This window comes from Lolium rigidum, chromosome 6 (genome assembly GCF_022539505.1).
Source record: "Lolium rigidum isolate FL_2022 chromosome 6, APGP_CSIRO_Lrig_0.1, whole genome shotgun sequence".
In the NCBI taxonomy this organism is placed as follows: domain Eukaryota; kingdom Viridiplantae; phylum Streptophyta; class Magnoliopsida; order Poales; family Poaceae; genus Lolium; species Lolium rigidum.
Window position 1 is genome coordinate 352,619,613 of NC_061513.1, and position 14,574 is coordinate 352,634,186.

Here is a 14,574-nt window from a genome sequence, read left to right on the forward strand (position 1 = left end):
GTTTCTCCACATGCCTAACAGTCTCATGCAAGCTCCTCATATCCGGAGTGATTTTGTTGATGACATGCTCCAGCAGCATTGGTTCACCCAAGTGATGCAGAGGTTGCCAATTGTTTGGCAACTTGTCAAGGAGTGGGACCTTGTCCTTGGATTTAGCCGCCGCCTTGTCTTCGGCGTCCTTCTTATTTGGCCTCTTCCTCTTCTTGGGTTGTACTACTGGACCCTCCATCGCCGTATTGTCCGTAGCACGGAGTTTGGTTTGGGCTCAGCATATTTTTTACGGTGGCGGTGGCGACCTTCTCAGGATTTTCCTCCTCAGCCGTTTCTTGAGAATCGAACAGCTTCTTGGCGCACACATATTTCGAGGCCGGCGCATCCTCATGGACAACTTGTGAAGACGTAGGAATATCCCATTGGAAGTTCTCATGTTCATATTCCTCGGCCTCTGGCGCAGCTGGCTGTTGTGGTGGGGCGCTGACCTCTGGCGCCACTGGCCGTTGTGGTGGGGCGATGACCACCGGCGCCGCTGGCTGTCGTGGAGGGACGCTGAACTGTGGTGCCGGAAGGTGCTTGTCTTTTCTTGCCGTCGACCCCGAGTAGGTGTTGATCCGAATTAGGGTCTTCGGCCATAGCAGTACCCAACCCTTCAGTGAGGCCAGATTCAACGGGCTATCGTCATCGGCACCATGCGGTTGATTAGGAGGAAACAAATCCTCATAGCCCGGTAACGCCCGATCCACTTCAACCCGGTAAACGTCATCCTCCATATCTCGTGTGTGCCACTTCTTATCCAGGGGACGAAGGATGGACCCCCTCGCGACGTCTTTGAGTTCGTCGTTTACTCTCATCAGGAAGGTGCATGGCGTTGAGAGCGCCTGCGAGAACATGTGTATGGCGTTAGAGAGAGGGCAAGGATGATGAAACTAATATATTAACTTGATGTACACATTAGTTAATTACCGTGAGGGCGTTGAGCTCGGCTAATGTCGACGGGCCGGCACATGCGGCGGCGGGCGTGCAAGTGACGGAGGGGCTGCTACCCGGCATGGACGGAGAATCCCTAGCACCAGCGACATTGCCGGCGGCCGGAGGAGTCTCCATTATAACATTGTCATTGCCGGCGGACGGCGGCGCCATCGAGTTGCTGGCATCGAAGCTAACCACTGGCATTTGCGGGGGGGGGGGGGGCTTGTTTGCCACCCTCATACCACGCGTGTAGAGCGTTGAAATCTGCTTGGACCGAAGCGGCGACTTCAGCTTTGACTTCAGGTACGAGTGTAGCTTTGAGTTGCGGTACCAGTTGCGGTACCAAACCAGCTTGGACTTGGGCTAGGATTGACTCCCTCATTTCCTCCACCTCCCGCTGCTTCCTCTCAATGCGCGCATTTTTATTGGCCGCAGAAGACAAGCCGTAGTGACCATGCTTGTAGCCTGTACCGGCGCCAGCCACACGGCCTCTATGCGGCCTTCTCGTAGGTGAATGCTCATTAACGATGTTTAGCGCCCGTACGAGAGGCTTGTCCCAGGCTACCCTGCCCGTCGACGCCTGGGACGAGGAGCCTTCTTCGTCACCTTGAGAAAGTCTTTGTCTTTCTTCTTCCTGCGGAAGAAACGTGAACCATTTAGAAATGTTGCTACTATTATATGAATGATACTTGATCTAATTAAACCGGTAAAGTGCTTACCAGTTTTTTCTCCAACGCCAGGACCTTCTGGTCGTTCGTGAACCAAATTATGTCGGTTACGACCTTGGGGTCCGTGACAAGTTCCCCGGTTAGTTTCTTCTCATGGTACCGGGACCTGATGAATCTTCTTTCAAGCGGGTCCTTGTACTTGAGCCATGGGTTCTCAATGCCGGCATTTACATACGCCTCCTCCTCCTTCGCCCAATAGGGCTCCTTTCCCTCGTACCCACGGCTCCCAAGGTTGTGGTTGCCGATGTTAAGCTCCCGCATTTCCTTCCCCCACAACTTGCGATTCTTGGTCGCTTGTAGCTCTTCATTGGCCACAAAAGCATCAAAGTCCGCCTGGGAGACATGCGGAAAGGCAGAGTGGACCTCTTCGAAACCTTTGCCCTGAGTTCGCAATGTTCTTGGTTTCATGAGTGGAGGCGTAGTCACCTAGGAACTTGTATCGTGAGTGCAACCTCGCAATGAGCTGGGCTCGCAAATGCGCTTTGTTCTCAGCTCGGAGATCCATCTCGTTGAGATTGACGACCTCTCGGAGGATACATGCCAGTTGGTTGTCGTACCCCTTGGCAACATCCTTAGGCTCCACCAGCAAACCACTGGCGGGGTCCACCTCTTTGATTGTGTCTCTGCCGGTGCCGACCGTGTTTTGGCGCCTTGCCTTCCGCGGCCTCTTGGAACCACTTGTCCCAGTGCCAGTACTCCCGGTGGCGCCGCTAGGATCGTCGCCGCTTGTCTTGCCGCCACCCCCGGCGGCGCCGGTTTCCTCATCGCCGCTAGGCTCGTAGGTACTACCCCCGGCGGCGCCGCTTGCCTCGTTGCCGCTTGGCTCGTCGGCACTGATACGTCTCCAACGTATCGATAATTTCTTGTGTTCCATGCCACATTATTGATGTTATCTACATGTTATATGCACACTTTATGTCATATTCGTGCATTTTCTGGAACTAACCTATTAACAAGATGCCGAAGTGCCGGTTCCTCGTTTTCTGCTGTTTTTGGTTTCGAAATCCTAGTAACGAAATATTCTCGGAATCGGACGAAATCAACGCCCAAGTTCCTATTTTACCCGGAAGCATCCAGAACACACGAGAAGGACCAGAGGGGGGGCCCAGGGCCACCAAACCCTACCCCGGCGCGGCCAAGGGGGGGGCGCGCCGCCCTAGGGTGTGGGCCCCCCAGAAGCCCTCCTGCGCCGCCTCTCCGCCTATATAAAGCCCCTGACCTGAAAACCTCGGGGGTTCGACGAAAACCACAAAAACCTTCCGCAGCCGCCGCCATCGCGAAGCCAAGATCCGGGGGACAGGAGTCTCCGTTCCGGCACCCTGCCGGAGCGGGGAAGTGCCCCCGGAAGGCTTCTCCATCGACACCGCTGCCATCTCCACCGCCATCTTCATCACCGCTGCTGCTCCCATGAGGAGGGAGTAGTTCTCCATCGAGGCTCGGGACCTGTACCGGTAGCTATGTGGTTCATCTCTCCCCTATGTACTTCAATACAATAATCTCATGAGCTGCCTTACATGATTGAGATTCATATGATGATGCTTGTAATCTAGATGTCATTATGCTAGTCAAGTGAGTTTTACTTATGTGATCTCCGGAGACTCCTTGTCCCACGTGTGTAAAGGTGACAGTGTGTGCACCGTGTGGGTCTCTTAGGCCATATTTCACAGAATACTTACTCAATGTTGAATGGCATAGTGAGGTGCTTGTTTATATCTCTTTATGATTGCAACATGTTTTGTATCACAATTTATCTATGTGCTACTCTAGTGATTTGTTATTAAAGTAGTTTATTCCTCCTGCATGTGTGCAAAGGTGACAGTGCGTGCACCGTGTTAGTACTTGGTTTATGCTATGATCATGATCTCTTGTAGATTGCGAAGTTAACTATTGCTATGATAATATTGATGTGATCTATTCCTCCTACATATGCATGAAGGTGACAAGTGTGCATGCTATGTTAGTACTTGGTTTAGTCGTGTTGATCTATCTTACACTAAAGGTTACTAAAACATGAGCATTATTGTGGAGCTTGTTAACTCCGGCATTGAGGGTTCGTGTAATCCTACGCAATGTGCTCATCATCCAACAAAAGTGTAGAGTATGCATTTATCTATTCTGTTATGTGATCAATGTTGAGAGTGTCCACTAGTGAAAGTGTAATCCCTAGGCCTTGTTCCTAAATACTGCTGCGTTACTACTGCTGCGTTACTACTGCTTGTTTACTGTTTTACTGTGTTACTACTGCTGCAATACTACCACCATCAACTACACGCCGGCAAGCTATTTTCTGGCACCGTTGCTACTGCTCATACATATTTATACCACCTGTATTTCACTATCTCTTCGCCGAACTAGTGCACCTATTAGGTGTGTTGGGGACACAAGAGACTTCTTGCTTTGTGGTTGCAGTGGTTGCATGAGAGGGATATCTTTGACCTCTTCCTCCCCGAGTTCGATAAACCTTGGGTATCCACTTAAGGGAAACTTGCTGCTGTTCTACAAACCTCTCGCTCTTGGAGGCCCAACACTGTCTACAGGAAAGGAGGGGGAACGTAGACATCAAGCTATTTTACGGCGCCGTTGCCGGGGAGGAAAGGTAAAAAGGCACTCATACTCCGGTTCCGGGTAACAGGTACTTTTCCGGCGCCATTGTGTTTGTGCTCGAAGCTATTTCCTTTAGATCCTGCAATTGCATCTTTTTGTTTCTTGTTTACACTAGTTTGGCATAATGGACAACAATGAGCTTCTTATTCTATTTCCTGATTTAAAACATGGATTGTTTGATGCGAAAATTAAAAAACCTATGAAATCTTATTTGCATGCTGGTAGTAATATTAGTATGAACGCTTTGAACACCATTGTTGATAACGATATAGAAAGTTCTAAGCTTGGGGAAGCTGGTTTTCATGATCTTTTTAGTCCCCCAAGCATTGAGGAGAAAATTTTCTTTGATGATACTTTGCCTCCTATTTCTGATGATTATAATGATAGTGGTCTTTTGGTGCCACTTACTGCGGAGAGAAAATTTTGTTGTGATCATACTATGCCTCCTATATTTGATGATGAGAATAATAATGATAGCTACTTCGTTGAATTTGCTCCCACTATTACTAATAAAATTGATTATGCTTATGTGGAGAGTAATAATTTTATGCATGAGACTCATGATAAGAATGCTTTATGTGATAGTTATATTGTTGAGTTTGCTCATGTTGCTACTGAAAGTTATTATGAGAGAGGAAAATATGGTTGTAGAAATTTTCATGTTACTAAAACACCTCTCTATGTGCTGAAATTTTTGAAGCTATACTTGTTTTATCTTCCTATGCTTGTTACTTTGCTCTTCATGAACTTGTTTATTTACAAGATCCCTATGCATAGGAAGCATGTTAGACTTAAATGTGTTTTGAATTTGCCTCTTGATGCTCTCTTTTGCTTCAAATACTATTTCTTGCGAGTGCATCATTAAAACTGCTGAGCCCATCTTAATGGCTATAAAGAAAAGAACTTCTTGGGAGATAACCCATGTGTTATTTTGCTACAGTACTTTGTTTTATATTTGTGTCTTGGAAGTTGTTTACTACTGTAGCAACCTCTCCTTATCTTAGTTTTGTGTTTTGTTGTGCCAAGTAAAGTCTCTATGGTAAAGTTGATGCTAGATTTGGATTGCTTGCGCAGAAACAGCATTGTCTGTCTGTCACTGAATCTGGGTCTAATTCTTCGTAGGTAACTCGGAAAATTATGCCAATTTACGTGAGTGATCCTCGGATATGTACGCAACTTTCATTAGTTTTTTGAGTTTTTCCATTTGAGCAAGTCTGGTGCCATTTTAAAATTCGTCTTTACGGACTCGTTCGTTTTTGACAGATTCTCGCCTTTTATTTCGCATCGCTTCTTTCGCTGTGTTGGGTGGATTTCTTTGTTCCATTACCTTCCAAGTAGCTTTGAGCAATGTCCGAAGTGTTAAGAATGATTGTGTCACCTCTGAACATGTGAGTTTTTGATTATGCACTAACTCTCTAATGAGTTTGCTTAAAGTTTGGTGTGGAAGAAGTTTTCAAGGGTCAAGAGAGGAGGATGATATACTATGATCAAGGAGAGTGAAAGCTCTAAGCTTGGGGATGCCCCGGTGGTTCATCCCTGCATATATCAAGAAGACTCAAGCGTCTAAGCTTGGGGATGCCCAAGGCATCCCCTTCTTCATCGACAAATTATCAGGTTCCTTCTCTTGAAACTATATTTTTATTCGGCCACATCTTATGTACTTTACTTGGAGCGTCTGTTTGTTTGTTTCTATTTTTGTTTGTGTTTGAATAAATTGGATTACATCATGCTTGTGTGGGAGAGAGACACGCTCCGCTGGTTCATATGAACACATGTGTTCTTAGCTCATAATATTCATGGTGAAGTTTCCTCTTCGTTAAATTGTTATATGGTTGGAATTGGAAAATGCTACATGTAGTAACTCTAAAATGTCTTGGATAATTTGATACTTGGCAATTTTTGTGCTCATGTTTAAGCTCTTGCATCATATACTTCGCACCCATTAATGAAGAAATACATAGAGCATGCTAAAATTTGGTTTGCATAATTGGTCTCTCTAAAGTCTAGATAATTTCTAGTATTGAGTTTTGAACAACAAGGAAGACGGTGTAGAGTCTTATAATGTTTACAATATGTCTTTTATGTGAGTTTTTCTGCACCGGTTCATCCTTGTGTTTGTTTCAAATAACCTTGCTAGCCTAAACCTTGTATCGAGAGGGAATACTTCTCATGCATCCAAATACTTGAGCCAACCACTATGCCATTTGTGTCCACCATACCTACCTACTACATGGTATTTCCTGCCATTCCAAAGTAAATTGCTTGAGTGCTACCTTTAAACAATTCAAAATTTATCACCTCTGATTTGTGTCAATGTTTTATAGCTCATGAGGAAGTATGTGGTGTTTATCTTTCAATCTTGTTGGGCAACTTTCACCAATGGACTAGTGGCTTCATCCGCTTATCCAATAATTTTGCAAAAAGAGCTGGCAATGGGATTCCCGAGTCCCAAATTAATTAATAAAAATAGACACTCCTCCATGGTATGTGATTGTTGGACGGCACCCGAAGGATTCGGTTAGCCATGGCTTGTGTAAGCAAAGGTTGGGAGGAGTGTCATCATAATAAAACTAAAATAAAAAGGCACTCCTTCATGGTATGAGATTGTTCGCGAGCACCCGAGGATTCGGTTAGCCATGGTTTGTGAAAGAAAGGTTGGAAGGAGTGCCACCCAAAAATAAAATAAAATGGGAGCCGCTTCTTTGAAGGTTTGTCTGGCAAGGGGGTTAGAGTACCCGCTACCATTCGTTGACAACAACATACACCTCTCAAAACTTTATTTTTATGCTCTCTATATGTTTTCAAAATCAAAGCTCTAGCACAAATATAGCAATCGATGCTTTTCCTCTATGAGGACCATTCTTTTACTTTCATTGTTGAGTCAGTTCACCTATTTCTCTCCATCTCAAGAAGCAAACACTTGTGTGAACTGTGCATTGATTCTTACATATTTGCATATTGCATTTGTTATATTGCTTTGCATTGACAATTATCCATGAGATATACATGTTATAAGTTGAAAGCAACCGCTGAAACTTCATCTTCCTTTGTGTTGCTTCAATACCTTTACTTTGAATTATTACTTTATGAGTTAACTCTTATGCAAGACTTATTGATGCTTGTCTTGAAGTGCTATTCATGAAAAGTCTTTGCTTTATGATTCAGTTGTTTACCCATGTCATATACATTGTTTTGATCGCTGCATTCACTACATATGCTTTACAAATAGTATGATCAAGTTTATGATGGCATGTCACTCCAGAAATTATCTTTGTTATCGTTTTACCCGCTCGGGACGAGCAGAACTAAGCTTGGGGATGCTGATACGTCTCCAACGTATCGATAATTTCTTGTGTTCCATGCCACATTATTGATGTTATCTACATGTTATATGCACACTTTATGTCATATTCGTGCATTTTCCGGAACTAACCTATTAACAAGATGCCGAAGTGCCGGTTCTGTTTTCTCGCTGTTTTTGGTTTCGAAATCCTAGTAACGAAATATTCTCGGAATCGGACGAAATCAACTCCCGTGTTCCTATTTTACCCGGAAGCATCCGGAACACACGAGAACCGCCAGAGAAGGGGGCAGGGCCACCACACCACACCCGGCGCGGCCAAGGGGGGCGCGCCGCCCTAGGGTGTGGGCCCCCCGTAAGCCCTCCTGCGCCGCCTCTCCGCCTATATAAAGCCCCCGACCTAAAAACCTCGGGCGTTCGACGAAAACCACAAAAACCTTCCGGAGCCGCCGCCATCGCGAAGCCAAGATCCGGGGGACAGGAGTCTCCGTTCCGGCACCCTGCCGGAGCGGGGAAGTGCCCCCGGAAGGCTTCTCCATCGACACCGCTGCCATCTCCACCGCCATCTTCATCACCGCTGCTGCTCCCATGAGGAGGGAGTAGTTCTCCATCGAGGCTCGGGACTCGTACCGGTAGCTATGTGGTTCATCTCTCCCCTATGTACTTCAATACAATAATCTCATGAGCTGCCTTACATGATTGAGATTCATATGATGATGCTTGTAATCTAGATGTCATTATGCTAGTCAAGTGAGTTTTACTTATGTGATCTCCGGAGACTCCTTGTCCCACGTGTGTAAAGGTGACGAGTGTGTGCACCGTGTGGGTCTCTTAGGCCATATTTCACAGAATACTTACTCAATGTTGAATGGCATAGTGAGGTGCTTATTTATATCTCTTTATGATTGCAACATGTTTTGTATCACAATTTATCTATGTGCTACTCTAGTGATTTGTTATTAAAGTAGTTTATTCCTCCTGCATGTGTGCAAAGGTGACGATGCGTGCACCGTGTTAGTACTTGGTTTATGCTATGATCATGATCTCTTGTAGATTGCGAAGTTAACTATTGCTATGATAATATTGATGTGATCTATTCCTCCTACATATGCATGAAGGTGACAGTGTGCATGCTATGTTAGTACTTGGTTTAGTCGTGTTGATCTATCTTACACTAAAGGTTACTAAAACATGAGCATTATTGTGGAGCTTGTTAACTCCGGCATTGAGGGTTCGTGTAATCCTACGCAATGTGCTCATCATCCAACAAAAGTGTAGAGTATGCATTTATCTATTCTGTTATGTGATCAATGTTGAGAGTGTCCACTAGTGAAAGTGTAATCCCTAGGCCTTGTTCCTAAATACTGCTGCGTTACTACTGCTGCGTTACTACTGCTTGTTTACTGTTTTACTGTGTTACTACTACTGCAATACTACCACCATCAACTACACGCCAGCAAGCTATTTTCTGGCACCGTTGCTACTGCTCATACTTATTTATACCACCTGTATTTCACTATCTCTTCGCCGAACTAGTGCACCTATTAGGTGTGTTGGGGACACAAGAGACTTCTTGCTTTGTGGTTGCGGGGTTGCATGAGAGGGATATGTTTGACCTCTTCCTCCCTGAGTTCGATAAACCTTGGGTATCCACTTAAGGGAAACTTGCTGCTGTTCTACAAACCTCTGCTCTTGGAGGCCCAACACTGTCTACAGGAAAGGAGGGGGAACGTAGACATCAGGCACTACCCCCAGCAGCATCCTCCATCTCATGGTCCTCGTCGCTGCCAACACCAGCGGCCTCGGCATCCTCCTCCGTCCTAAAGAAGTGCCTATTGTAGTGCTCCTCTAACTGTTCTTGAGACGCCATGGTGGCTTGCACTAATAGAAGATGAAAAAGAGTTAGAATTCACGGAAAAAATCAGCATGACCTTTGCTAAAAATTGGTCATGCCGAGTGCTAGAATTGCCGGAACGGAAATGAATCGACATTCTGACACTCAGTAGCAACTCAATCCCTGTAACAGAAATGCAATTCACATATATGATACATTTTTCATTTTCACTTCTTTTCCAACCAGCAGCAGAGAATGAACATAGCAACAACATGTATCATTTCTCATTTGTGAACACTTGACAACATCAATTGATATAGCACATTTTTTCAAACCAGAGAATAGCACTTGTTTTCATTAAGCATTATTAAACAAGAGAATAAATGTGAGGCATTAACACTTGCTACTGGTGGCATTTTCATTTTCATTTAATGAAGAACCAACATACTGCAACCTCTACTTCTATAGCATTTTAAATCCCTGGCACCTACTGAGAACCTGTGTAGTACAATAATTAGGCAACCTGAATGCATCACCAGAACTCCGTCGATATCACTGGTTGGACTATTCAAAACCTGGAATATGGTCTACTGAACAAATACTAATAAGAAGTTGGAAATTCTTGTTACAGGGGAAAGCAAATCTGGCCAAACATCTCATCCAGGAAGTGGATGCACCTGCTACAAAAAGAATATGTAGCACACCAGTCAAGATGCTAGCATTTTCTGGGCATTTTATAAATGGTATAGTGAACTAAACCTGCTGCTTGTTTACGTACTGCTTATTTACCTAAACAAATGGAATATTGCAAGCATTTTCATACACACCATGTCTTGTCATGTGCACCAATAACACATGACCAGAGAGGCATTTGCTGCTGCATTTCATCATTTGCTACTACATTTCATCATTTGCTACTGCATTTCATCATTTAATTTCAAACCAGAGAATGAATTCATTTTAGTGCTCTGTCAAAATTTCAAACCAGAGAATCAATATGAGGTAGCATAGCATTAATTACCTAGCAATAGCAGTAGCACTGCACTTCAAATATTTCAGAAATTAGTAGCAGTAGCACTGCACTTCAAACCAAGTATTTCATCTAAACCAAGCTACTGCATTTTGCATTTCATTTTTTTAAACTACAGAACAAATTCATTTTCATTTTCATTTTAATTTAATCAAGAACTAACATAATTCCTACTGCCTAGTTCTTCTCCAACTAGCATTTCATTTTCCTTTTTCAAACCAGAGAACAAATTAAAACCTGAGAAATAGCATTCTCTAAGAGAAACAGCATTTTAGGATTTTTCAACTAACAAATTGAAACCAGAGAACACATTTTTAGCATTCTCTAACAAATTCCAACCAGAGAACAAATTTTATCAACTAAACCTACTAATACTAGCTACTGCTACTGCTAGAATTTTTGATTTAGTTATTTCTATATCACCAAAACAAGAGAACAAATTTTAGCATTTAACTAAATCAATTAAATGAAACCTACTGCTAGCATTCAAAATTTTATGTATAACATATAATGAAAAATTGAAACCTACTGCTAGAATTTGAAACCAATTTTTAGCATTCAAAAATTGAAACCTACTGCTAGCTAAACCACCCTATTTGCATTTAACTAAACCAAACAATTGCCAATTTTTTCAAACTAGAGAACCAATTGGTTTAGGGTTGAACAGATTCAAACCAGAGAACCCTATTTCCAATTTGAATAAGGAAATTGCAATATGGTTCATTTAAAATTACTACATTTTCATTTGCATTGAACCAATGAACACCGCAATGAACCCTAATAGCAATTTCGTTAGGGCTACTACAAGAACTGCAAGAACTAAACCAATACCAATTTTGGAGGCAGGGAGAGGGGAAGGGAGAGTGGAAGGAAGAGGGAGAGGGGTTCTTACCAATGACGACAGTGGCGACGCCCTAATGCTCCTCTCCGCGGCGATGGCTGGCGCGCGATCCCCTCCTTGCGCGGCAGCTCCGGCGTGCCCTGCTCCTCCTTGCGCGGCAGCTCCGGCGTGCCCTGCTCCTCCTTGCGATTCCCTGCTCCTCCTTGCGCGGCAGCTCCGGCGTGCAGCAAGGTCTCTTGGTCCAGGGCTTCCGCGCGGCGGCGCTCGAGATCGACGGTGGTGGCAGCTAGGGTTCGTGAATGGGGAAGAATTGGAGAAAGTCTCGCGCGTGTGGTTAAGTCCGGAGTATAGCGGAACCCACCTTATTGCCGGCGCACCACATGTTTGGTTCGCCGGGGAAAATTAAACCCCCGGCGAACCAAACAGGTAGTGCACCGGCAATAAGGTGAGTCTGGCTATAACCTGGGACTTGTCCCCCAGCCCTGGCTGGTCATTTCATTTTCTATTTTATTTTATTTTTCTTCTTTTCTTTATTTCTTTTCACTTTCTTTTATGTTTCTTTTCTTTTCCCATAAATCCTATACTATTTTATTTCCTTCTCTTTTCAAGATAATAACCAAGCAATATGAGTTAATTAGGCATTACAAAAAAAATATGAGTTATATATACATACACAAAATATTGACCAACACAATATTAATTAGTCATACATAAAATATTGGCCATGACCATATGAGTAGTTATGAATTACACAAAATATGAGTTATAGATTGCAAATAAAGTTTTACATCATCGATTGAGAAGAGTGTTTCTCTTTCTTCTTGCTTTTCTTGCTCGTCGTTGAATAATTTAGCCCCGTGTCGTGACTTCTTCTTTTGAAGGGTCGACCTGACCTCGGTAGCGTGGTCCTGCTTCTTCTTGTGGTGTATGTTGTGTCTTCGTCCTCGGATTCTTCCATCATTGGGTCTCCGACTTGTCCTTCGAAGTATTTCTCGTTGGCGACTCCATCTATTCCGACGATGGTCCTCTTGCCTCTCCTCACGATAACACGGCTAGGCCTGGATGGGTCGGTTATGAAGAAGCATTGGTGCACGTGTTCTGCCAGTACCCATGGCTCATTCTGCGCGGTGGCGTTCGTGGACTTTGATTTGTTGGCTTCGTGTAGAAACATGATGGTGAAATACCGGTCTTCTTTTGTGACGCTCTTAGCCCATCTGATACGGAACATCGGCACTTTCTCCCCAGCGTAGCTAAGCTCCCAGATTTCCTCGATTCTTCCGTAGTATCTAGTCTTTACGTCACCCGTCCAGGAATCCATCGTTACCCCTGAGTTCTGGTAAACATTGTTCTTGTCTTTTTCTTCCGTGTAGAATGTGTACCCGTTGATATTGTACGCTTGGTAAGTCATGATGTTGGGCGCGGGGTCATGTGACAAGGCCAATACTAGTTTATCCTTGTCAGAATCCATTGGTGAGGGATTAGCATCAATGTGTTCTTTGAACCAACGCGCGAAAGAGGAGTTGTGCTCTTTGTATATTTCTGCTTTCGTCATCATCGGCTTGCCACTGTTCTCTATCAGGGTTTTGTGCTCTTTCAACCAAGGATCGATCAAGTCAATGTGTTGTAGCGCTACTAAGTTGGCCCTGTCAAAGTCGGAAGTCCGACCAGACATGTGCACGTGCAGTTCCTTCCTTCCATTTTTGTGGCCTACTCCCTCGAACCTGCGGAGGTGCTTGTTTTGAGGCAAACCAACAGGGTCCTCGATGTCTAGATAATTCGTGCAGAAAGAGATGCACTCTTCGGTGAGCCAGCCCTGGATGATGCTTCCATCCGGATGTGACCTGTTACGAACGTATCCTTTAATGACCCCATTCATTCTTTCAAACGACATCATGTTGTGTAAGAATGCCGGCCCTAGACTGATGATATCATCCATGATATGGACCAACAGATGGACCATCACATCAAAGAATGCAGGCGGGAAGTACATCTCAAGCTCACATAGGATCACCACGATCTCTTCCTGGAGCCTTGCAAGTTTCTTCACGCTTATCGACTTCCGAGTTATGACATCGAAGAAGTTACAGAGCCCAGTCAGCGTTGCACGGACATGGTCATCCATTATACCTCGGATTGCAACCGGAAGAATCTGCGTCATCATCACGTGACAGTCGTGAGACTTCATGCCGCTGAAGTTTCATTTCTTGGGGTCCATGTATACGCTTATTAGCCCGGAGTAACCGAAGGGCACTCCGACTCCTAGAAGGCAATTGAAAAATTGATCGACCTCGGCCGGACTAAAAGTGAAGCGAGGAGGGGACGGTAATAGTCCGGCTGCTTAATCCTTTTGCGCTTCGACCGCTATCCGCCTCCTCCTCCGATTGTCCTCTTCGGTCACCGGGATCCGAAGCTCTTCCACGATGCCCAAAACTTTCAGGTCGTGTCTTGCTTTCGGCCCATCTTTGGTCCGGTCCGGCATGTTGAGAAGAGTGCCAAGCAAGCTCTCGCACACGTTCTTTGTAATATGCATGACATCAAGGCAGTGAGGTGTATCGAGAATTTTCCACTACGGCAAGTCCCAAAACACGGACCTCCTTTTCCATACACCAATGAGCGGCGTCGTTTCATTTTTCTTCTTCTTCTCTCCAGGGTTTTGACGAATCTTTCCCGGTGCAGGGCACTCCTTCCAACCTTTCAGTAATGTATCGATCTCTTCGCCGCTCTTCTTACGTGGAGGTCCTCGGGGTTCATTTGTACCATCGAACAGATCTCCACGCTTTCTCCACGGGTCAGTCTTGTGTAGCCACCTTCGATGCCCCATGTAAACTATTTTCAAAGAGCCGGGATCCTTACCAAGATGCAAAAACATCGTCTCTTCCATGCACCTAACACATGCCTTGTGTCCATGGAACACCCGGTACGAAATGTAACCGTATCCGAGGTAGTTCTGCACCGTCGTGATCAACGCGGCTCTCAAAGGGAAATATTCTTCCGCGACGGCGTCCCATGTATCTACCCCTTCCTCCGCCCACAACGTTTCAAGCTCCTCCTTTAATAGTTCGAGATACATGTTGATATCGTTTCAAGCTCCTCCTTTAATAGTTCATGCACAGCTAGGGCGGGAGGTTGTAGATCCATACAAACACGGGCCATGTGCTATGTGTGCTGCTCTGGTTTCCGAACGGATTGAATCCATCCGTGCTCGCACCCAACCTGATGTTTCTGGGATATCCCCCAAAACTTCCGAATTCATTGTCTAATGCTTTCCAC